At 40.1% G+C, this 26,098-nt stretch overlaps 1 protein-coding gene across 1 annotated transcript in view; it reads left to right on the forward strand.

Moving 5' to 3' along the window:
- The first annotated feature begins 1,078 nt into the window (after nt 1-1,078).
- Nucleotides 1,079-26,098, forward strand: part of rnf152 (ring finger protein 152) — a 73,080-nt gene continuing 48,060 nt past the window's right edge. The window contains exon 1 of the mRNA XM_059326692.1: nt 1,079-1,177. The gene's annotated coding sequence lies outside the window, so the exon portion shown is untranslated. The remainder of the gene's footprint in view (nt 1,178-26,098) is intronic.

Genomic DNA, 26,098 nt, shown 5'->3' on the forward strand with positions numbered 1-26,098 from the left:
CACCAAAAAATGCACCACTTCACAACAAAGGGCTAGTTCAACCAACCAGCAGGACATTTAGTCTGATTACAAGAGATGACCAGCACTTTGGTGAACATAGGGGAATTCCTGAGGAACAACTGGGCGGTCATTAGTCACTAGAAGGGCATTTTAGCAACAACAAAGAAGTGACCAGAAGAGGATTTGGGCTGAAAAGGGGCATTTTAGGCTTATGAGACAATGGGCCCCTGGTCACAGACATGCAAAACATCCCACTGCCTTTCCTACAGAGGAGCAAAACACAGACTTTGACATTGATAAGCCTATTTTTGTAGATATTTAGCCTCTTTGCAGCTGTTTTGTAACTATTTGTAGTCATTTTATGTTTCCTTGTGGTCATTTTGAGTATTTTGCTGGTCAGGACGTGTCTCTTAAAGGGAGATTTTGCAGGTGTGCCTGGGGGCCCTGACGCTTTGGGCTCCTTGGCCTTTCTATAACCCCTCCATGACTTTAGACACTAGAACAAGTGGACTAAGGGGCACATGACCGCAGCATTTGGGCAACTGGGTGAACCAGAGTGTGTGAATTAGGACATCTGCAGGACAGCCTGTGCACCCTCTGTGCGCGCCTCTGTCGCCACTTTAAAAACTGTGTCAGAGACACAAAACCATGTCAGGATGGACATTTTTTGCAGTGCAGTGAGAGCCACCAAAAGCCAGCGGAGCGCAGCGGTGCAGCAGGACTCCTGGCTGCCGGCTCGGGCAGCTCACCGCCGGCGAGACTCGACATCCCACTCCCCCCCCCCGGTGCCCACGGCCCCTGTGGTGGCGCGGTTTTATCCTCAGCGTGTCACCTGGAGCCTGCGATGTGTGTGTATACGTTTTTTTTCTCCCACAGTGAGAGGGCGTAACCGCTCTCCTCGCAGAGAGGCAGAGCCAGTGGAGGGAGTGGGAGGGCTTTTCTGTGCTTTCGCTGGTTTGAAACATAGGAAGAAAACAGGCGAGCAGCCACGCCGCCCACTGAACAAGGCGAAGCGCGCATCAACAATTTCGCAACCACCGCCGCCGCTGCTGCTGCTGCTGCTGCTGCCCCGATTAAAGCCACGGAGGAGCGGAGGAGAGCAGACACCCACAGAAACACAGACAGACAGGAGAGGAGAGGACTGCTGCTGTTATCCTACACAGGAACTAACAAAAAGGTGAGCAGCTGCTGCTGATTCCCCCCCTCTCCTTTTAAAACGACGATTTATTGCGTATTGAGTCTGGCTGACGGGGTCATGGAGGAAACACAACAAAGTTATTTCCGATGTGGGGATTTTTGTGTGTGCTTTGTTTGCTTCGTGAAAGGTGCGAGCTGCATCCCTCTAGTTTGTCTTTGTCTGCACACTTCTGCATGTGCATTGTGTTCAGTCAGTCATGCAACAGCAAATGCATGATTGAAGCGTTGATTTATGATATTTTGAGCATTGGTTTTATACTCTGATAAACGCTGCTTTTGTATAGAAATTGAGATTCTGTTTTAATCCCCATAGTTTCTTCCTGCTGGAGCTTCACATTTCTTCTTTAGTGCTTTTATCTGGACCAGCATGTTCCCTTTGTGTATTCACCCCAGACATGCTTTGTGTTGTTATCTGAATCCTTTACCTTCAGCTTACAGTGGGGGGTCTAAAGCCATTGCCCCCCATTGTTACAGTGATTGGTTAAAAACAATAAACTAAACTTTTAAATCCACCTTATTTCTGCATTTTTTCCCCTGCAGAAATTAATAGTTTGAGTGCACTTGAATGCACCCTCTAGCCTCCTACTCTCCTTTTCTTTGTGTGAAAATGTAAAGTTTTATTCATCAAAAGCATCTCAGCTGTCAGTCACCTCCTGCAGGGGGGGAGTGCTCGGCAGTAATGTAATGTAAGTGGCTTGTTTCCTCTCTCTCTCTTTCTCTCTCTCTCTTTCTCTCTTGCCAGTGTGTTTTCAGATGCAGAATTAGAATTGATAAGCGCTCCAGCTGAGCCACAGGCCATGCATGTTCAGCCTGAAGAAAGAGCTTGTTGTTTGTGCATAAAAAAGGGGGATTTCCAGTCATCTAAATTTAAAGTTCGGTCACTGGAAACATACATTTTTATATATATAGAGGTCTTCCTTGTAATCCCTCTGCTTTTAGTGTTGCTGCTGGACTTCATCCAACATTTAGGATGTGTCAACTCTCACTTAATTCTCGGCCAACTTAATTGCCTGCAGGATTACTGTGTTAGAATGAGAGTTTGTGTCAGTTTGATTTCTTGTTCTGCACGCTGTAAACCTTCGCTGCCTTTGTGAGCTGTTTCCTCCTCGTCTGGAAAACCGTTTCCTGCATTTTTTTGTTTCTGTGTGTGCGTGTGTGTGTGTGTGTGTGTGCTACAGTGATGATGAGATGCAGTACAGGTGACAAGTGGGCTATTTATGGGCATTGTGTGTATGTGTGTGTGCTCACAGCTGTCTAATTGAATACCTTTGGGATTGGATGCGTGTTGTTTGGACAAAACAAGGAATGTGAAGATTGTGATCATGGCTGGATTTACATGCTTGAGGCAAAAACTAGCTACTGCTCCTGCATTCCCCCTTCAGTTACTTCTACTTGTGCATGCAAATGTTTGGTATTTTTTATGCAGGAAAACTGCATCTGATTACCAGGTTTCTTGTACGATAGTGCAATGTGCAACACAGAAGCACAAGATGGAGAAGTGGAGGGCTTAAAAGTAGATTTTGGCACCTTTTAAAATTGGACGTCTAGATCAGATAATACAGCAGGAGCCACTTTAAAGAGGCCCTGGATGTGAAAAACTGTTATTTTTTTAAAATTTTTTTATTTTCCTTTATCATTGCTGTAGGCCTAAAGTCATTCTGTTTTTCTTCAATTGTTAAATGTGAAGTTTATATACCAAATACATTAAGATAGCAATGTTTTACCCAACTAAAATAGCGACACAGTCCACATATATCTACGACTTGGTGCCTTATATTATAAATATTGCCAAACTTTAACAGGGATGGCTACTGTAATCTTGAGTTTCACTTGCTTGGTTAGCCATGAACTCCAAAGTCCAAACCCCAAGGATGTTTCTTCAGTATCCTGCTGCTCATTTGTACTTGGCTCCTCACGGCATTCTCACAAAAACATAGATAATATATAGATAGTATACATAAATACATAGATAATCCTTATTTGGACCTATTAGTGATGTTGTAGGCTGTATTTATAAGGCTCAAATATGTTTTTTCTTGCCCAAAAATGGCTGTTTTCATAGAACTGGTTGCAGATGCCAATGTGTTATCTTTGTATTGAGCTTCTGTTCTGATTTGTCCACCTAACTTTGAGAATTTGGACCTAAAATAAATGGTTTTGGAACCAAAAAGTTGGTTTTAAGTGTGAGCCAAAGTGGGCGTGTCGCCTTCTAGAGCTTGGATAGAGAGTTTTGTCTTATTGTCACTAATAGTTGGTTGTTTTTTTGGACACAAGCTTGCAGGTAATCCATGCAATCTCTCATTGATCACAATGGTTTTCACTTAAAACTCTTGGAAACACAGCCTGGTTGGCTGGATTGCACCAGAGCTAATTGGGTTGGAAAAAAGATTATCAGAGCACAAAAGGAAACTCAATAAAAAGCTTCCAGTAGCTTCAGCTATCCAATAACTGACCTCAGACTGACCTAACCTATCCTACACTGGCTGTATTTAGAAGGCTCCAATGTTGTTTTTTTCTTGGCCAAAAATGTCTGTTTTGATAGAAATGGTTGCAGACGCCAATGTGTTATCTTTGTACTGAGCTTCTCTTCTGATTTGTTCACCTAATTTTGAGAATTTGGACCTAAAATAAATTATTTTGGAAACAAAAAGTTGGTTTTAAGTGTGAGCCAAAGTGGGCGTGTCGCCTTCTACAGCTTAGAAAGAGAGTTTTGTGTTATTGTCACTAATAGCTGTTTGTTTTTTGGACACAAGCTTGCAGGTAATCAATGCAATCTCTCATCGGTGCATCGTGCAACAACACATCCTTGATCACAATGGTTTTCGCTCAAAACTCTTGGAAACACAGGCTGGTTTGCTGGATTGCACCAGAGCTAATTGATTTGGAAAAGAGATTATCAAAGCACAAAAGGAAACTCAATAAAAATCTTCCAGTAGCTTCGGCTATCCAATAACTGACCTCAGACAGACCTAACCTATCCTACACTGGCTGTATTTATAAGGCTCAAATATGTTTTTTCTTGGCCAAAAATGTCTGTTTTGATAGAACTGGTTGCAGACGCCAATGTGTTATCTTTGTACTGAGCCTCTGTTCTGATTTGTCCACCTAATTTTGAGAATTTGGACCAAAAATAAATGGTTTTGGAACCAAAAAGTTGGTTTTAAGTGTGAGCCAAAGTGGGCGTGTCGCCTTCTATAGCTTGGATAGAGAGTTTTGTTTTATTGTCACTAATAGTTGGCTGTTTTTTGGACACAAGCTTGCAGGTAATCCATGCAATCTCTCATTGATCACAATGGTTTTCACTTAAAACTCTTGGAAACACAGCCTGGTTGGCTGGATTGCACCAGAGCTAATTGGGTTGGAAAAAAGATTATCAGAGCACAAAAGGAAACTCAATAAAAAGCTTCCAGTGGCTTCTTCCGCTATCCAATAACTGACCTCAGACAGACTGTGGGATGCTGGATAGGATCCTCAACTGTCACAAATGTGCATCACTGCCTTTATGGATCATTTTCATACAGTTTTTTTTGTGTGTTTTTTGTTGGCCTTGAGTTTGGAGCTTTTGGGGCCTTTTGCGTCCCCCACTTTCCCTGATTAGGCATTGTGGTCTCACCTTGGTTATGATGGTTATTTTCCAGTTTGTTTGGCAATTATTAAGTTATTTAAACTGGATAATAATTGATAAATGATCATGAGTTGCAACCCTTGTTTGGGTGTGGCTTTTTCTAGGTTTTCAGTCAAGTCTCTGTGTCTTTAATCCGGTGTGAAAGAATTAATTAATGGCAGTCTGTGCATGGTGTTAACAGTGTTTGTGACTCACGACGAGACGATGTAGTAACACGTGTTGCATCATTAACAAGAAGAAGAAGAAAAAGGATGAAGGAGGAGAAGAAGCTTAGTCAGTTCTCTAGTTTATATTCTTTGGATCAAACTTGTTGTCGGGAGGTTTACATTCCTGCATTCTTGCTCTGTTGAAGTTCACACCGGCTAATCAGTCACATGAATTGATAAGTTGCTTGTTTATTGGACTTGGAGTTGTGGTAACCTGTCAGCCAGCCAGGTTGGAGACTTTGGCAGCGAGAAACGGGCTGTAAAAACAAATCTGATTGCACGCTGCAGTTTTAACTGAAACGTGATGTGTGATGTGTTTAAGTCTGTTTACACAGTTTGAGATTAAGGACGCACAAAGAAGAAGCTGGATTTTTACCCAGTCAACGTCTGTTAAGGCTCCTAATTCTTGGGACTCAAGAGTCCAAATTGCATCGTTCTCAATTGCGCAATAAACCAAACAAAATAAGTCTTGTCATAGATCTGGGCTCACAGTGATTTAAAAACTGCTGAGGCATTCCATTCAAACATTGTGCTCTTTGTTTGTCTTCGTGAATTAAACGTAGAGCAACGTGAGAACGAGCTGCAGAGAAAACTGTTATCTTGAATGCATCGACGATGTTTAATTTGCTCAAATTGTTGGAACAAGATAAGGAACTGGACCTACGTCAAATTATGAAGCACTTTCATTTGTACGTGGGGGAAACAAAGGAGTGGTCAAAGAGCCATGATAAGAGCCCTGCAACAAATCCAACCTTTTTTTTCAAGGTTAATATGTTTACTTGAGGTTTTCTCTATTTTTAAGCCATTTTGAAAATGTATAATTGATAGGACAGACTCCAGCAACCTAATAACCCTCTGCAGAAATAAGATAAGATGCTCCATGTGGACAGAAGTACTCGGACAGGGTGTACTTCCTGTCCAGAGTGGTTTTATCATTGTGGTTCCAGTTTCTGTTTGTTCCTTTTCTGTTCGAGCATGAAGATGTGTTTGTGCACAAAGACATGAGTTCCTAGTTTGGTGTGGAATAAGGATGTTAGTTAAATCAGTTAAAGAACTATATTACTGAAACGCTAATGCTAATCAAAATGTTTTAATGCCACCATGTTGCAACAGCTGGGGCCGAAAGTACTGGGGTTGTCGGTCCGCCAAAAACAACACATTTCTAAAACAAATTTGGCACAAATGTTTACTTGGACTCAAAGATAAACTTATTGCATTTCGGAGGTCAAATGTCAAGGCCACTGAGACCTCCAGAAGAACAAGTTTTGGGCCAGAAGTAAAAAAATAATACACTAATTATGACTAATAGGATAAAGTGATGATATTTTATACCCAAAAGGCCAAAGGTAAACTTCACTGTGAAATCACAATATTCGGCAAAACACTTTTCTGGCCACTATTCATACAAGGGATTAGCTGTGTATTTCTGCTGTAGAACAAACAAACAAACAAACAAAGTAATAAAATATAGATGTACAGCACTGTGCAAAAAAGTCTCAAGAGAAGAATTGATGCTGGTTTGAAGGCAAAGTGTGATCACACCAAATATTGTATCACTTTTCATTTTGACAATTGATAAAAATAAACTATTACCAATTTTTGAAAGCATTTTTTTATAGCATTGATTCTACACCTGCCTTAAACTTTTTGCACAGTGCTGTATATTGAAGTATTGAAGTACTTCAGCAGCTTATATAAGGAAGATATAAGGAATAAAAATATATATATATAGTATAATGAGTGATAAAGTGCGTTCTGAGAGTCATGAGATAGGCGTTTGCATCCTGTAAGATGGCAAAAATCAAGGTTTTCTGTTTTTTTTCCTTTTACACGTCACTGTATTATTTTTAGTGTTTTATGAAGCTGTTAAATCCACACTCTGTACTAAAACTTATAATAAATGTGAATATTCATGGTTACATGTGTACATATATATGAGTCTGGATGTGAGCTGCTGCTTTGCATCCAAACATCCAGTGTATGTCTTTAGGATGAACTTGACACTTAATGACTGTTAGACAGAAGAGTGGAGTGTGAAGTTAAATGCTCAACAATCACATATAGTTGTTTTGTCCGAGTGTCCATATACTTTTGGCCACAAAATGTTAAAAAAAAAAACTGATTCAGATGGATAAAGAATGAATGAAAGCGCCCAGTTTGACCTATTTTGTCTCCCTGGTGGAGTCCAAATCAATTAATTCCTGTTTTCAGAAGCAGAATCATTGAAATTTCAGATTAATAGCGTATATTTTGAAGGGACAGTGTCACATCCCTGCTTTTATTTCCATGCATTCTCTTGGAACAGCCCCAGATTATGCAGACTTAAAGGATTCAGCCGCTACAGCCAATGCGACTAAGTCTCTGGGGGAGTATGTCACCTTATATCACCTACACTTACCAATATTTACTTGGCTTTATCTAACAGCTGCCTGATACCTTGTGCGAGCAGTCAGAGGGAATGAAGGTAAACATTGCCTTTGAGTTTGCTGAGGCAAGGAGCTTCAGACACGTTCACAGCTTTGAATTTGTCCTGAGGAGCTTAACTTGTCCTGGCATCTTATTCCAGCCGTCTCCCTCCCTCTCTCTCTCTTTCTCTTACTTTGGCGGGGTGTGATATATTTGAAATGTGATGCTGGGAGTTTGGCATCCGAAAAAGGTTGCAGCTTTATTCTGTGTCAAACTGAAACAGGCACCTTATTTTTTTTAAACTCCCTTGCAGGTTTTGGATCTTGTTGTTGCTGTGAAAAGAACTATTTTGGAGGTTTTCATGCTTTAAAACTAGTTGAATGGTCATGTAGATGAGTGAGATGACCAAAATGATGTTTTCTGTTTAAACATGGGATGAGTCACAACTCTAATTAATTTATTTCTGCACAAATTTCAACAAATTAGGCTCAGATAGTGGTGTTTTAGGCTTAAAATACTAACGTGAGCATGCTTCATGACATCATCGAGCTCCGGACGTCAAGGCCACGCCCCCTTTAGGTGAAAAAAATCACACAAAAGAAAAGAAACATGCAAATGCTGATAAGCTGTTGTGTCAACAAATAAACCAATCTATAGCTGCTGCAAGGCACAAAAGATGCATGAATATTTACTGTTATTACCAGCTGATGACAGAGGCTTCTTTTATTTGGTCCCTTTTGTAGTTTGGATTCTTAAGAATTAGCAGAGTTAGCGAGGCATCCTTAGTCACAATCATCACTTGTGTCTGTTGGCAATAAACAGATTATATAATACACAGTTTCACATGTAGGGTTGGACGATATCTACCAAAATGACACAATTAAAGCAATTAAACATCAAGATGGACGATGATGTAATCAGTGCAAGTCAATTAAACTCTTCGAGTCACAGGGGCACAAAACAAGGGTTGCAAAATTCCAGAAAGTTGGAAACTTTCCATGGGAATTCATTGGAATAAATGGGAATAAACTGGGAATTTACTAAATTGAAGGTTAGCCCTTAACATTTTACTTTATTTTTGAATGGGTGGGGTTGGGGGAGATGAGTAATATTTAACTCAACATTCATGTTTTTGTTGTTCAATGAAAAAACTGATTGTTCAATAAAATAAATAAAATTTGATAAGGTTCTACTTACAAATAACTCTGTTGCAATGTTTTTGTCATGGATATCTGCTTATGACGAAACAAAATGTTTATATTTATGTTTGGGTATGAAACATTTTGGATAAATTACCCCCAATTTCCAGTTAATTCCCATAAATTCCCATAATTCCCATGGAAAGTTTCCAATTGGGAGTATTTCCAAAATTCCCGAGCTTAACTTCCCATGGAAAGTTTCTGGAAATTTAACGGAAATTTTCCACCCACTTGGAACTCAAAACTCACACAAAACCCACCACAGGGACTATAATATGCATCATTAGGAATGGTTCATCAGAAATAAGTGCATTACACAGACTGTAAAAAATAAATGTATCTAACAAATTTCTATTGATTTTAACAGATTATCTTCTACTTTAGATTTGTTGAAGTGTGCACCTTCAGTTGCAGGTGCAAAATCAGTCCATGCACCATTAAATTAATCAGAATTTTTACTTTTTAAGCACTAAATAAATGCCACTGCATGCACGGGTCCAGGTGTAGGTGTGGCTGCAGGTTGGAGCTTTTAAATCACGATGCAACAGTCACAGATCTCTAATATCTACATTATTTATGTGCATGTTGTTACTAACTTAATGTCTCCTTGTGGCAAAACCATACATTTAGATTTTTTTTTACTGCAGAGGGGTTCTGATTTCATGCTTACAAATGTTGGGGATTCAGGTTAACATATTTAATCGCAGATAAGCTGCAACGACCTCCGAGTTTTGGCTCATTTGTCCTTCTTAAAGCTGTCTGGATATGAGATGGAAACGGGCTAAAGAGACACGATTCGAGGCTTTCTAATATTTCTTGATTAAGGTATATTGTCCTATAAGTTCTGCAGAACGGGTGAGACTGGAGCACAGCCGGGTCAACTGACTTTTCCCTCAAAAAACTGTGATTGAAAGTGGTTATTTTCTGCAGCTTTAGCAGCCTCTGGCCCAGTCAATGCATCACTTAAATAAATATGACAAGATGTTCATTAACTCCACCAATGACTTCATGTTAGCCTCAGATTGAATACGTCGAGCTGATGTCTGAGGACGAGACGACGTTCTCCATCAACAGATATTTCTGCCCTCGGCTCGTTGTTCCTGCGACCTCTCCGGGGACCTTCAGTCCGGCTCCATACATCATTTCCCACTTTATTCTACTTTCCATTTTTTCCAAACTTGCACCTCTGCTGTCTCCTCCATTAATTTCTCCTCTCCCAAGACAGTTGGCCGGTCCGCTTCCACCTTTCCCTCTGCTTCATTTGCATCTCGGCTCCACACGGCTGCCCAAGTGTTTTCTGGGAGTCAGGTGGCTAATTGGTTCCCATCTGTTGGGAGAAAGCAGTCTTTACGGGATCTTGGGTAATTTGTGTCAGGAGTTTTACCATATTGATTCAGTTTTCTCCCTCCCCGCCCCGAGTCGGGATCGAGCTTTGACACCTTCAGAGTAGAATTCAAAGGTTTTTGCACCAAATGCATGGCTCAATTTTTTGTTGTGAAGCTTTCTGAGGCAAGAGGAAGGACAGAAATGTGTCACTTCACTGCTGCTTTGATCAGATAAGGTGCACTTCCTGCTGCGCTAATCTGAGGTTTTATTTTCACAATCACTTCTCTGCAGCGCGAGTCGCAATACAGGTTCAAAGGAGGAAGTGGCCAGGTCTAAGCCCAGAGAAGCAGAAAGAGGAAGTGACAGGAAACACTGAGACGCTTGTGAAGAGAACAGTTTATTAGCGTCTGTGCTACCTGAAGAAAACTGATGATTCCTCAGTCTCAGCAGAGACTGTTGGCTCCCGTCCACGCTGCAATTTACTGCAGCTATTTAACATTCAGCATCAACAGAGAATTCTGTGTTTGGTCTCTAAGGGCAGCCGTTTATGGAAAGTCTAGACTGCTTCGGTTCTGCATGTTTTTCACTGAGTGCAGCCACTTTCATTTGGCATATGCATTGAACTTAGAATTGAATCTTAGAAGTTAAACTCCCATTCTCTAACCTTTTCCTCTCCTCATATCCTCTATCCTCTCATAAACCTTTTATTTTTGTTATGCATAAACACGATTAGCAACATTTGCAGAAATAGTCAAGTTCACCCTCTGAACCCCGAGTAGTTCTGGGGTGTTTTTCCACATTTTACTCACTGTGGCCTTATTTAACTGCAATACAGTCATGGAAAACATTATTAAACCACCTTTTTTCTTCAGTTTCTTGTTCATTTTAATGCCTGGTACAACTAAAGGTACTTTTATTATCAAGAAAACCATGGAAAATGTGATTATGATAAAATATCCCTATTTCAAACCTTTATTTTATTATTTTTTTCTGACAGCATTCGTATCATGAGTTTTAGGACCATCAAAAAATTGTAAATCTAATAATATATAATAATAACAGACTATAATATATGATCAGATTTCTTACATTTTTTGACAATTTTTTTGTGATTTAAAAAAAAAAAAGAAAAAAAAAGAGATATTTTAACCTGCCAGCAGTTTGTGGGGTTCAGATGGTTAAATGGTATTTATTTATACATTTTTTCTTCCTTTTTGCATGCAACTTGGGACAATGTTTAATATCAAATGTAATGTTTTTTTGCAGGATGTGGCAAATTTTGAATTGAGACGAGTAGAGCGAAGTGATTATGATAATATATCAGTATTTCAGACTTTTTTTTTTTTTTTAAAGCATTCATTACATGAGATTCGTTCAAAGACCTTCACACATTTTGTAAATCTGTAGATTCTGTTATTAATATTTCTGGCTATTTTTTTGGTGATTTTTGAATTTTTTGCAATGTATTTTTTGAGATAACGTTTCCACTTGCCAGATATTTGTGGGGTTCACATGATGAAATGGTATTTTATTTATGTATTTTTCCCCTTTTGCATGCAACACCGGGACAACGTTTGATATCAAGTCTTCTGCACGTAACTACAACCTGCAAATATAATGACTAAATGCACAAAAAATGCACAAAGAATATCTTAATAAGATCTCAATATTGGCCCTCTCCTATTATATTGCATCCAAAAGATGGTTCCAATAGCAGATTTAAATGAGTCTCATCCTGGTGTGATATTGTATTGAGTGTTGAGATGATGGCGAGCTCTCCACTGTGACCTTCACCTCTCCTCCTCGTCTCTCCGCGCATTTTTATTCACAATGTTTTGTCGCACGAGCTCCTCAGAGAGATTTGTCGGCGATGAATCAATTTCGAGCTCTTTTTCGAGAGCTCCCTGACAATCAGTGGGGGTGCCGGCGATGACCTTCTGTAATGAGGTAAAGTCTCAATATCTGCCAGCGGGGGTTCCTCCTCAGCAGGAGGACGAGAGGCTGAAATACTGGGCTGCAGTGCTTCGCTAAATTTAATTTGCCTTTTTGAAAGAAGAAACAGTGGAGAGCAGGAGGAGGAGGAGATGAGGAGCGGATGTGGTTTAAAGTGGCTATTGAGGGAAGATGATGGAAGTAACAGGCGGCGTTGGACCTCCAAGGTTATCCCACAAACTGAGAAGCTCTAGATGTGGTATTTAATGCAGTTATTGTGCTTTTTCTCGCCTGATATTTTGATCGTCTGCAGGCGGCTTGTGAGCTGATACCGCCGTGTTTCCCTGACACTCCATTTGTTTAGCCGCTCTATCTAAAATGAGGCTTGCGTGCATATAAAGAGGCATATTGATACACCTGCCGACTCGTCCATCTATCCTTCCTGACAGCTTTTTTTTGAGGGTGGGGGGAAGCCGTGAACCTGTGGCATCTGGCTCCGCTCGCTTCTTCTCCTCCTGCCCAGGATTCCTGAAAAGGATCCAATTTAGATCAATCACCGTCTCCCCGGTGTTCCCGTTGTTTTGTGGGTGTCTCCTCCGATGACAGATGCCGTTATTTCTGTTTGCAGGATGGATTGTAAACGGTGACGAATGGTGAAGGCTAATGCATCCTCTGTTGTCAGAGGAAAATCATTTACCTTGCTTTCACAATCCATTAAGTCAATGAGAAGAAGAAAAGTTGGATGTGCAGAGGTGGTTTCACTCCGCGCGCGACACAGACGGAGTATATCTGCGGGCGCTGCAGTTTAAGCGCGATACATGAGACGTTATGGACATTAATTTACGTTTCAAGGTGTCAAATCTGTACGAATTAGTGTGTCGGAGGTTGGTTAGTCTGCTCTTGCAGCCATGGTGGCAGGTTAACCCGCCATTGCTCTCTCCAATGTAGAATGATTTGATGAACTCTGCAGGAACCATATTGGATGAAGCCAATGAACTTGCATGATGATGCACCTGGAAATCTTGTGTATTCTGGTAAATTCTGTGTGGATTTTATCAGCTGTTAGCTGTTAGCGATATTAGCTCAAACATTTTTAGCTAAAAGTAATAGTTGCAACTACTATTTATATATGTATTTATTCCCTTTTGCATGCAACTTGGGACAATGTTTGATATCAAACTGAGTCTTCTGCACGTAAACACAACCTGCAAGATAAATTACTAAATGCACAAAAAATACACAAGGAATATCTTAATAAGACAATATGGTCATAAGCCATATAACTCATAAAATGACCTTTAAATATATTGGCCCACTCCTCGTAAACTGTCTCCAAATAGTGAAAAAAATTGCAAAGTGACATATTTTAAATCGCTTGTTTTGTCCAATCATCAGTCAAACCCCCCCCCCCCCCCCCCCCCGAATATTTAATTTACTACTAAGAAAAGCATCAAATCCTCATTTATTTGCAGTTCCCAGCACTGAACATTAGTGATTGCTTGGTTCCAGCATCAGTAAGTCACGCCGGTCTGCACGCGCGACACAAAGGCTCGGAAACTGCCATGCTAAATGTACTGTAGCCGCCATTAATGCCAGCAGTTCCACCTGTGGTTCGACATGTCAAAGCTCCTTCTCGTCCAATTTGTTGCTCCGGTGCATCAGAACACCCTGATAGAAGCGGTTAGATGTGTAATTGTGAGAAAGGGGATCGTGAGTGAAGGCTCCAGTGTTGCTGCACGAGTGCTCAATTACGTAAAAGAGACCTTGCTGCAGGCTTCTTGAAATCAGAAGACTCTGTGGACGACGTGCCAGCTGTGTGATTACATCATTGTGTTGCAGTTCAAAAACACACAGCTGCAAGAGAAAACAACAGCACAGACGAACAGATGGGTATACATAGGCCTGGGCGATTATGTGATCGCGAGAAATTTCAGGTCGATTACGGTGATCAGCTGTGAGCATATTTACATATTTTGGTGTCGGCCATGACTATAAACCAGGAAGAACAGGTGAATGTTGGGAAAGAGCAAAGGAAATTACAATCTATCCGCCGATGTATTGAGAGAAAACTAACATTCACAGCACGGCGATTCGCACACGGGTATGGTGCATCCAATGGTGCATTCAAGAGCATGGGACATTTGAAAACTTACAGAGAAACAAGTTATTACTGAAAGGAACTTAGTTCAATAAACAAGTTAGATTTGACTGATTAGTTAGTAAGATAGAGTTAAAGAATAAAAAAACACATTATATTGGTGTTAATGTGTTTCAAGCTGTTTTTATGCCTTTGTGCTGCAACAACTTCTGTCAAAAACAATTTGCCAAAAAAAGTTCACTTGGGCTCGAAGATAAACTTATTACATTCTGGAGGTCAAATGTCAAGGCCACTGTGACCTCAGAAGAACTTAAAAATGAATATGCTAATTATGACAAAATTTCACACAAATGAATGGTGAATGTTGGGAAAGAGCAAAGGAAATTACAACATTCACAGCACTGCAATTCACATACAGGTATGGTGCATTCAATAGTGTTGCAAACAGCTATGGTGCATTCAAGAGCGTGGGAACGGCCATGGTGTGTTCAAGAGCGTTGGGAATTGCTATGGTGCATTCAAGACCGCAGGATTGGCTACGGTGTGTTCAAGATCTTCGTAAAGGCTATGGTGTGTTCAAGAGCGTGGGACATATGAACATTTTCAGAGAAACAAGTTATTTCTGAAATAAAGTTTTTTAAAAAGTTAGCAAAACATTAACAGTGTGGGCTTTCTAACAACACCAAATCTCACCAATTTGTTTATATTGGGTCTTGCATACCTGCAAAAACACTCAGCACTGTAAAGTGGTTCATTTATTTGTCGTACTGTTAATTAAAAATAGTTTTTATATTTTTATAAATATAAGATTACTGTGAAAACAAACTTCATGCCTCTTTGGTGGCTAAAACATTAAACTCCTTTTTTACACATACTGGAGTATATATAAAACGTTGTAGATCCTGGAGTTGGCAGTTTTCTTCCAAACGCCCATCCCTAGTATGCGCGAAGAAATCTGTGCTGCATTTTAGATGGTTAAGTTTCATTTTTGTGCAGACGAGTGTGCACGGAGCCTGTTCCAGCCTTCAGGATCAAGGTCTCTGAGTCACCTGCAGTCTGGTGTCAGACATGCGTCATTGGGTCAAGCTCCCCCTCCTCCTGCGAGGTGCCATCACACCTCAGTACTCTGGGTTTTTATAGTGTTTTTTATGCTACTCCAACACACCTGAAAATCCATCGACCTCTGTGACAATGACTTCTCCTGCAGGGATTCGCAGGGATCACGGCTGCACAGGAGCAGCCTGAGCTTTCTTCTTTTGTCGTCTGCAGGTTTCATTTTGAAGTTCAGACGGAGCCACGTAGAAAAGTAATCAATATTTTTCTATCCTTTTCTTCATTGTATTTGTGTTTTATTATGCGATTGGATCTCCCTTAGCACAGAATATACTCTGATTCTGACCTTTATAGTCTAAGAATGATCTCAAATGGAAAAAAATGCAAGAAATTAGCTTGAAAAAATGTCATTTTGAGTGGTAATTACAATTATTTTGTGATGGTTAATGAGAATGTTGCAATCAAACCAGATAGAAATTGAGGCAGTAATTGTTTGTCAGTGCTCCATGATAAACATTCATTTCAATAAATTCAAATAGCATTTATTTAGAAAATAAGATAAAAATAATTGAAAACCTGCATCTTTTTAAGAATGGATTTTCGTGAAATTTAAAAATAATTTGACTGAAAAACAAATGCAAAAAAAGAAAAAAAAAAGAAATAAATTGACTTAAAAATAAAAAAAAACCCTGCACAAACAAACAAATAAACTTAAATAGTGCCTTTTCTCGAACTATAATGATAATTAAACTGGAAAAACAAATAATTAAAACAATATACGTGAATATAGTAAGTAATCTGTAATACATGCATACAAATATGTATGATATAATAATTAAGCAAACAAAAACTGGATAATTAAATGACCTTCATGCTTGCATTATCACAAGAATCAGCAATTTGACAAAAAATATGTATTAAATATATACATAATATTTCTTTTTCCTGGGTCCCTGCAGGAACATGGACGATTAATTTGTATTTTGCATGTGTTTTTTTTTTTTTGTCAGCAAATGGCTTGGGGTGAAAGGGGAAAGATTTGCAGGGAAATACAACATGCACAACTAATTTAAAGTAGTGTTGATATAAGCTATGGTGTAGCGTAAGAAGGCTGAGACGAATCATGGGCACTAAACATGTCGGGCTCGTTACGGTTAGAATACTAATCCTGGAGCTGCAGACGTGACGTGTGAGCCTTTTTAGAGGCGTTAATAAATGTTATTTTCCCTCATAAACCTCACGTGTGATTGGGTTTTATGAAAAGGCAAAGAGCAGAGGAGACGCTTTAACTTTGCAGTGATAATTGTCCTAATGAGGAGCTTTTAATTTGACAGAGGCGTGGCGCGCGATTCCTCAAATGACCCAGATATGATTGACGAGCTTTGAGTTTTTTACGGTCGATTTACGACGCGTGTGTTGTAAACGGGCAGATTTGCATGATGATCCAGTGTTTTATTTTTGGTGTCACTTTTGATCAGATGCCAATGGGATGCTGGCTGAGGGGGGGTGTGTGTGTGAAGGGGGTGGGGGGGAGTGATGCACATCTGAGGCAGATCCGGAGCGTGATGGATGTGTGGTATTAAAGATGGATGTGCTTGTGTAACATCATTGAGCTGTGAAGGTCCGCGGTACATAACCCTCCCAGCTCCGCACGCTGACTGATGTATTGACGGAGCAGCAGGAGACCCCCGGGAGTCATTTACAGGAGACACGGCTCTGCACCTGACCTCTGACCTTTTAATGAAACACACGATGAACTGCAGCCAGCAGACTTCACTTCACTTCAGCTGCCTGAGGTGGGAGTGATGCCTGTCAGGGGACCAGTTTTGCATATAGATTTAAAGGGACAGTTCATGTATCTAAAATACATGTTTTTCCTCTCATCTGTAGTCCTGTTTATCAGACCGGTGGTTTTGGTGTGAGTCTGCCTCTCTTAAGTAAAATGGAACTATATGGTTCCTTTATATTTATATATTTTTAAAAAATCAGAAGAACTCAATAAATTGTGGCACAGGGCTGATTATTATAGCAGAAATCAATATTGGGAACATAATTATATATATATATATATATATATATATATATATATGTGTATGTATGTATGTATGTATGTATATATATATTATATTTATTTTTCAAAATTAAAACTGGATTTTTAAAACTGGATTTTCTTGGATTTAAATTTTTTTTTTTTTCGAAAAAACGAGTACATTTTTTTTTAATTAAGAAAAAATGACTTGGAAGACCGACAGCATTTATTGAATAAAAACAAAAACAAAAACAAAAAATGATTTATTTATTGGTGGACTTTCGTGAACTTTCTACATAATTTAGCTGAAAAACAACTAATAAAAATAAATAAATAAATACATAATTTGACATTGGAAACCTAATGCATTTATTGAACTTAAAAAAACAACAAAATTGTCTTTTTAAGGGTGGATTTTCTTGAATAATAAAAAATGACTGAAAACCATATAAAGAAAATGTAAAAAAAATAAATAAATTGACATTGGAAACCTAATGTATGTATTGAACAACAAAAAAAAAATATTTTTAGTGTTTTTTATTTTATTTTAAAAATAATTTGACTGAAATTAATAAATGTAAAAAAATAAAATAAACAACCAACGTTTTTTTTTTTACATTTTTGATAGTGGATTTTCATCAACAATATTCCTAATTACACTGGAAAAACTAAGTTTAAAAAAAAGTAAAAAAAAAAGAAATATTCTTAATATAATATACATGCATATAAAATATGTACACATTTAAATAAATAATAAATAAAAACAAATTAGATAACCAAATTACCTTCTTACTGAACATTATCACACTGATTACAAGGCAAAAAGTATAAATATTCATTTAAAAATGATTTTATTGCTTCCTCCAGACTCGATCTGTGTTATTTAGAAATATTGACCAATCTCAATCAAGTATTAAACAAAGCTGCATAGTAAAGATGATGACTATCACAACACACGAGAGGAAAAATCTGTATTTTTTTCTCTCTCATGATAAATTACAAGCATCCATTGTCTGCCGGCCGTGTCCCGATTCGTCTGCTCGCTCGTCGTGTAGCGGTGTGCTTAGCGTCAGCCAGACACATGACCCACTTTTTCTTTTATTCCAACATCTGGGGCTGTCTGCCTGCGTCGGCTCGCACACTCCTTCATTATTTATCACGGGGACGTGACACAATCTGTGACAAGCGCTCTTCATGAGAGAAGCATCATGTGAGGAGCGGCGGCAGCAGACGGCCACTTAATGTTTGTGCAGAGACTGTGCAGGATAAACCCACTGTAGTTATTATTATTTATCTGTTCCCATCCTCTGATATCTCCCTGCCTCTGTCCTCACTTCCAGCCATAGGCGTCTAATTTTACTTTCAGATTTGACTTGAAATTGGAAGCTGTATTATCTGGTGGTGGCTTGGTTGAGCTGTATATTTTTTTCTGGCAGGCTGCAGGCCCCCAGGAGGAAAGTTGTTAATATGGTTGTTCTCCCGGGAGGCGAAGGTCTTTGTTAAAATGTATTTTTTTCAGGGTGACCTCCCCTTTTGAACCTGGCGCAGCTTGTTTTGGGGACACGCGGCTGCATGCTGTGTTGTGTCTGTAGGGTAGAGGAGTCACAACACACGCCTGCCGTGATTGGGATTGTGTTTTTCTTTTACCTCTGGTACACAGAAGGACACAGCCCCCTAAAGGGATGAGGTTTTGAAGGTATCTTGGCAATGAGGAGGAAGAGATAAAGGGGAGGAGAGAGATGAGTGATCAAGAGAAATAGGACAGATAAAAGAGAGACGGCGCGAGGCTCCGAGGCAGATGAGCAGCAGGGAGTTTATCTGATTTTTAGCCACAGCTGGAGGCCCAGCAGCTCAGGTAAAAGATCTCCACAACTGGACTGAAAGTTGCCGTTCGTGGTTCCCAAAGGATGCATCCTGATGAGCTTCTGCATGTTTATGTAGCACAACAAACAGGTAAACACGTCCACTACAGGATGCATTTAAATCGGCTGATATTCTAGAGCAGTGGTAACATGTTGAGCTGTTCTCTATCCACACCTGAGGAGTTTTTTAGTCACTTTATAGAGATCTTAATTAGCTAAAGGTTCCAACTTCTCCAGGAAAAGCCTTAAACTTTTCAAGGCTAGCTTTCCACTCATGGAAACACCTAGAAAAGGATTAAAATGATCCTGGAAATCATCCGCATTTTCATACACTTGTGTTGACTATCTTGCAGCTGCAAGGTGCCGTGCAGCCCTATCAGTTTAAATCAATATTCACTAATGTTCATGCATACAAACGGTCTGTATCAGTGTTTTACTGGAAGCTAATCTCATGATATGATAACGGTCATTAAGTAGCTGTGTCCATGGGAAACAAACATCCTCATATGCACACATTAAATATGATAAGAACATCTGATTTCAGGCTCAGTAAACAACTGCAGGTTTTATAACCGCTGCTCCCCCTGCTGGATGGATGAAGCATTGCAAGTCGGGGCAAAATCGAGGAGGCTGCATCTTAGACAGTTTGATTGTCATTCAAACATCAGCACAGAGGAACGAAATATAGTTTCCCAGGTCTCGGTTAAAGTAACATATTTGATCATACTGTATGTGTTCCTGGAAAATGTTATTGGTGTTGTAGCCCCACTTCGTTATGTTAACCTAGGTGCATATTTAGTTTAGTTTTCGTTCTATTGGCGGGATTAGTTGCACAGAATAAAGCAGATTTACTAGATGCAAAACAGAACACTTCTTTTTGAATTTTGGGTTCCCATGTTGGACGATCCAGCTGTTAAAACCACACATGGAGAAGTCCAGAAGTTGGCCAGCTAGCTGTTAAGCTGACAGGTTTTCATTTGTGTTTTGTTGGGAAGGTTGTTGTATAGATTCGATTGTCTTGGCTGTAGTTGGCTCCAAGAGCTGCTAAAGATGCAATCTAATCGTGCATGTGATATAAGAAGGCTGCAGTGATAGCTGTATCTTATAATTAAACCTGAGACACTTTGGAGAAAACTGTGAATACTTCAGCAGGCCTGCCGGAAAATGACATGATGTTTGTGAGCAAATTCAGTCAAAAAAAGTCCTGGAAAAGATTCACCTCTAAGCTGCTACATGCAACTTGCTCAGCTTTTGGTGAACTAAACTTTGAGGTATATGCGTGCAGGATATAAATGATGCATGTTTGCTCTCTTTCTACCATCCGTCCTCTCTTTGTCCACCTCTTCACATCTGGGCTCAGATCTGTCTGCGGCTCCGTCATCCATTCACGGCGTAATAAAGACGTAGCGCCGTTTGGATTTACCACCGAGCGCTCTGCTCAGCGCTGCCAATGAGCCTGTCCTCCTCGCCAAATTTATACGCTTGGCAGCCGCTCCTCCGATCATTGTTGGGTGTAAAATGAGGAGGAGGAGGAGGAGGGAGGGAAGAGGAGGAAGAAGGAGAGAAAGAGGATGAGGAGGTGGAAGAGGAGGAGGAGGAGGAGGAGGAGGAGGAGAGAGGAACAGAAAGAAGAGGAAGGGGGGAAGAGGAGGAAGAAGAGTAGGGAGGAGGAGGAGGAAGAGAAGGGAGGAAAGAGGAGGAGGAGGAGGAAGGGAAGAGCAGGGGGAAGGAAGGAGGAGGAGGAAGGGAAGAGCAGGAGGAAGGAAGGAGGAGGAGGAGGAGGAAGAGGTGGAAGAGGTGGAAGAGGAGGATCAGAAGAGGAGGAGGGAGGAGGAGGGAGCAGGAGGAGAAGGAAGAGTAGGGAGGAAAAAGGAGGAAGGAGGAAAGAGGAGGAGGAAGGGAAGAGCAGGAGGGGGGAGGAGAAGGAAGAAGGAGAAGTGAGGAGGAGGAGGAAGGAAGAGGAAGAGGAGAAGGGAGGGAAGGAAGATTAGGGAGGAGGAAGAGGAGCAGGGGGAAGAGGAAAAGGAGGAGGAACAGAAAGGGAGGAAGGGAAGAGGAGGGAGCAGGAGGAGAAAGAGTAGGAAGGGAGGGAGGAGGAGGAGAAGGAGGAAGGGAAGAGGAGCAGGAACAGAAAAAAAGGAGGGGGAGGAGGAGGAAAGAGGGAGGAGGAGAACAGAAGAGTAGGGGGAGAAGGAGGAGGAGGGAAGAGGGAAGGAGGAAGGAAGGAAGGATGGAAGGGACGGAGGAGGGAGAAGATGAGGAAGAGGAGAAGAGAGACGAGGAGAAGAAGGAAGGAAGGAAGGGAGGAGGAGAGGGAGGAAATGAATAATTTTCTCCAGAGAGGACCCGGTAGTGAGACGGGTGTTGGAGTGAGACGTCCTGTGTGATTTTCTGTGATTGTGGTAGACGAGTCTGTCACATGTGAGACAGGAAGTCGGTCCACTCTCCGTATTAGAGAGTAAAAGAGAATTTCACACATGCTCCTCAGAAGATAACTAAAGTAATATCATCGCCGCCACCAGGGAGTCGGCAGCAGCTTCCCATTTACTCCATCCATCACAAATCCTCCACCGGGGCTCTAATGTGTCTTTACTGCCGCGGGGACGCGCTTCACTGACTCCTCCTCCTCCTCCTCCTCCTCCTCCTCCTCCTCTTCTCCTTCTACCTGTTTTGAAGTCTGAATCAGCACACAAACAGAAGGACAAACTGGGCCAGCCAGCGCTGCCTTCTGCCACATCAGGCTAAGTCTGTGTCTGTCTGTGTCTGTGTCTGTGTGTGTGTGTGTGTGTGTGTGCGCGCGCAAGAGTGTGTGTTTGTATGTGTGTGTGTCTCCATGGCAGCCGGCGAGGCTTGGCCCAGCACCTTGCCGGCGGGGAGGTCGATGGTCACATGTGGCGCAGAGTTAACTGACCCCTTTTGATACATACACTCATGCACAAACACAAACACATATACACACACACACACACACGCACGCACGCACACACACACACACACACAAACACACAAGGATTTCATATATTGATTTTTTTTATTTATTAAACATGCAGATAATCAGTTTATTTTACTTTATCACAAAGTCTGTTGATAATTGTTTTTTTTTTAAATAAAGATGTAGATAAAAAGCATAAACATGATTGTTTTAGTAAATCATGTTTCTAGAGCAGCATGTTCTCACGAGGTATTCCTAAAAAAAAAATTTGCTAATTTTGGTGCCCCACCAAATGTTGACCTGCAGCATCGGTTATCGGTTGACTGATATATTGATGACTGAGATATTGGCCTTTAAAGTAAAGGTGTTAGCTATATTTCTTTATTTTATTTAAATGACGGGCTACGTGGTGGTCTAGTGGTTAGCACTCTTGCCTCACAGCAAGAGGGTCGCTGGTTCGAAATAGATATTTATTTAGCTATTTATCTTTATTTATTCCTTATTTAAATGGTCAGCAATTGACTGACACTGAACCTAAGGCTTTGTTATTTATTAAGCTATTTATTTTATTTAGTTTTTATTTGTATATACATTTATTTTTCTCAGTTATTATTTGTAGACTGGTTGAAAAAGTGCAAAATACATTGCATGTATAATGTATAATGTTAAACATATATTTAATGAAGTTACTAGTTTGAGAAAACAGCCCTCTGAGAACCTTTGCAGAGTCATATCAGTGCAAAAATATATAAAAAAGAATGTACATATCAGGCACCAGATCAGTGATCAGGGAAGTTTAAGCCTAACCCTGTTATATTTCTGGTTTTGTTACCTAAAAGTTAAGCAGTTCTCTATCACAATGTTACCGCTGTGTTTAAAACAGCAACTGTTATTTTGCAGGATATCATACAAACTAAGTTTTGGAAAACAAAATCATGCAAACTTGTTCATGATGCATTAATGTACAAAAGTGAAAAAGTCAGAGTTCAGTGCATATTTTTAACCCCCTCCAAAGTTTATCAATGTCAACATGAAATACTTTGTCTTCTCACTGTATTAAATAGCAAATTATTGTATTCTGTTTCAATTGAGCTTCAAAAAAAGCTAGTAAGTGGACGATTTACCCTCAGTATGTAGTTTAAATTTAAGATTTCACTTAAAGTTTCCTTTTTAAAGAATGTAAATCAACCAAACAATCATTTCTGCACTTGGAGGAGGCATTTTCTGAGCATTCTTTGGATCAGTGGTGCAGTTTTTGAGTTTCTGTGACTGTGTTTTCTACATTTTGCTTTACTTAACGTGATGGAAGCACTGATCATTAGTAGCACGAGTTGTTTTAAGTGCAACACACACACTCACTGCAGCGTTATAAGCCGCGCGGGGCTTTAAATCCCCTCTGCACTGTTGTATTTGCTGTGTACTGAAGCATCAAACGGAGGCATGTCAAACACATCAGGTACCCCCCTTGTTCCTGCTGCAGACCCCCATTACTGCGACAGCCGATTGTTTTCCTTCTTGTGAGCATGTTTCCAAACAATTTGAATTAATTGGATTGTAAATTGATCCTACTTTGGAGGCGAAACCCTGGAAGCCGGAGCTTTGGCTGCATACAACAGTTTAATCTGAATACTAAATGTTATTAAAAGCCTCCCCTGCTTCGCCGGTGTAGGACAGTGTGTACCTGGTAATGAGAAAAAAGCCCCCAGGGCCTATTGCATTCATTGTGCACCAGCATGGTATAATTCAGTAATTAATTGCCTTAGTGCCTGGATGGTGCTGTAATGGTTTGAGGATAAACAATATGACTTCACAAGGCTGCTGTACTTGTCTTTTCATCTGACAGAGTAAACAGGAGGACGCCGAGTTCCAACTCTAATGTTTTTATAATGAATTGATAAGAGCTTAAGGTTCATGCGGTGGCACAGGTTCCTGTTTCATTTATCCATCTTGGGATGAATCCTGAGTTTCACCTTAGAACAGGAAGAACTCCTGCAAGCTCCTGCAGCCCAACATGACCTCTTTTAAATGTCTTATTTTGCTCAGCCAGCACTCCCAAACCCCCAAAAATCTTCATAGTGTGTTCACAACAAACGTGAAGCAAAATCTTCAACAGAATTATGCAAAATTTAAATGCAAGCTGAATGTTTAAAACTCAAGCGTGAAATCTTTATGCTGTGATGCAAAAAAATCGTTGAGATTCTCCTGAGCTGTGATTGATCAGAACTCCATTCAGAAAACAAGTTTTTTAAAAGTGATTTGCTTGTCGTCTTGCAGACAGACCTGACAAACAAAGAACTCTGACTTTTTATGAATCTGCATCATGTTGTAGATAATTCTGCATACTTTTGATCTGTTTATTGCAATTTGTAATTTACTATACCAAGTTCCTGCAGCCCAACATGCAACTTTTAAATGTCTTATTTTGCTCAGCCAGCACTCCAAAACCCAAACAAAATTTTCAACAGAATGATGCAAAGTAAAATTGAAAGCTGAATGTTTTAAACTCAAGCGTGAAATCTTTATGCTGTGATGCAAAAAGGCTATCGTTGAGATTCTCCTGAGCTGTGATTGATCAGAACTCCATTCAGAAAACGAGCATTTTAAAAGTTGTTTGCTTGTCGTCTTGCAGACAGACCTGACAAACAAAGAACTCTGACTTTTTATGAATCTGTATCATGTTGTAGATAATTCTGCATACTTTTGACCTGTTTATTGCAACAAAATCACTGCAAAGAAGAATTCATAGACCTGCAGATGGTTATTATTTTCCTGATTAATATATTTTCAGTACTGTTTGAAATATTCAGGTAATCATTTACTATACCAAGTTCCTACAGCCCAACATGATGTCTTTTAAGTGTCTTATTTTGCTCAGCCAGCACTCCAAAACCCCAAAAATCACCAAACGTGAAGCAAAAACCTTCAACAGAATGATACACAGTAAAAATGAAAGTTGAATGTTTTAAACTAAAGTGAGAAATCTGTATGTCGTGATGCAAAAAGCCGATCTTGGCTGAGATCCTCCTGCAGCAGAACTCCATTCAGAAAACAAACATTTTAAAAGTTGTTTGCTTGTCGTCTTGCAGACAGACCTAACACATGAAGAACTCTGACTTTTTATGAATGTGCATCATGTTGTACATAATTCTGCATACTTTTGATCTGTTTATTGCAATTAATAAATTACTATACCAAGTTCCTGCAGCCCAACATGCAAATTTTAAATATCTTATTTTGCTCAGCAAGCACCCCAAAACCCAAACAAAATTCAACAGAATGATGCAAAGTAAAAACGCAAGCTGAATGTTTTAAACTCAAGCGAGAAATCTGTATGTCGTGATGCAAAAAGCATATTTATGGGATTAGAACGCTGACATAAATCGCGCAATCGTAATGAGACCAGCGCGCGCAAATCAAACATCCACCCATGCCATTTTTTCGAGTGCAAACTATTTTGTACCCTGCATCTCTGCTCCCTAGAGCAATGTTGTAGCCTGCGAGGAGAAAAACATGCTTTGCATGTGCAGAGTCTGCTCGCAAAACTTTTCTCTGCTCGCCAAACTTTTCTGTGCTTGTGCGCGAGTGTAGTTTTTTTAGTGGGTGGTTTTTGTCAGTAAGGGGGCGGGCCTGGGGGGGGGGGCGTGCAATCACCATTGTACCGAATATAATTGGTTGATCGACTTCACCGATTTAAACATTAGAAAGAGCAATGTACTTCAATATGCTTGTCTGAGTGCTGTCTTTTGTTTCCTCCATTGTTGACTGTAATCTGATAAAACGCTCTGGTCATTTTTTGTAACTTGGATCCTGTTGCAGACAGAGATTATGCATTTTTTATTTTGGTAAAACTTTTGGGGCCCCTAGGAGGAGCTGGACGTTGTGGCTGGGGAGAGGGCACCTGGAATGCCCTGCTTAGCTTGCAGCCCCCGCGACCCGGCCCCGGATAAGCGGACGAGAATGGATGGATGGATGTTTTGTTCATATTCTAGATGTAATTCTTTGTCCCTGAAAATTATAAACATAATTTATTAAATTATAAATAAAAAAAACATGTATTGAAGGGTTTTTTAAAATTAATTAATACATTTCGTAGTATAGGAGGAGTAGTGTTCGGTGTAGTAGTATTAATAGTTTTACGTGTCATCTGAAGACCTTGTGACACCTTCAGTATCCCGACCTTCATCTTCAGCATCTAAAACAAGATAACTTTAACTCAGATGACCTTAATTTTCT

The sequence above is a fragment of the Centropristis striata genome, chromosome 23, assembly GCF_030273125.1.
Source record: "Centropristis striata isolate RG_2023a ecotype Rhode Island chromosome 23, C.striata_1.0, whole genome shotgun sequence".
Classification (NCBI taxonomy): domain Eukaryota; kingdom Metazoa; phylum Chordata; class Actinopteri; order Perciformes; family Serranidae; genus Centropristis; species Centropristis striata.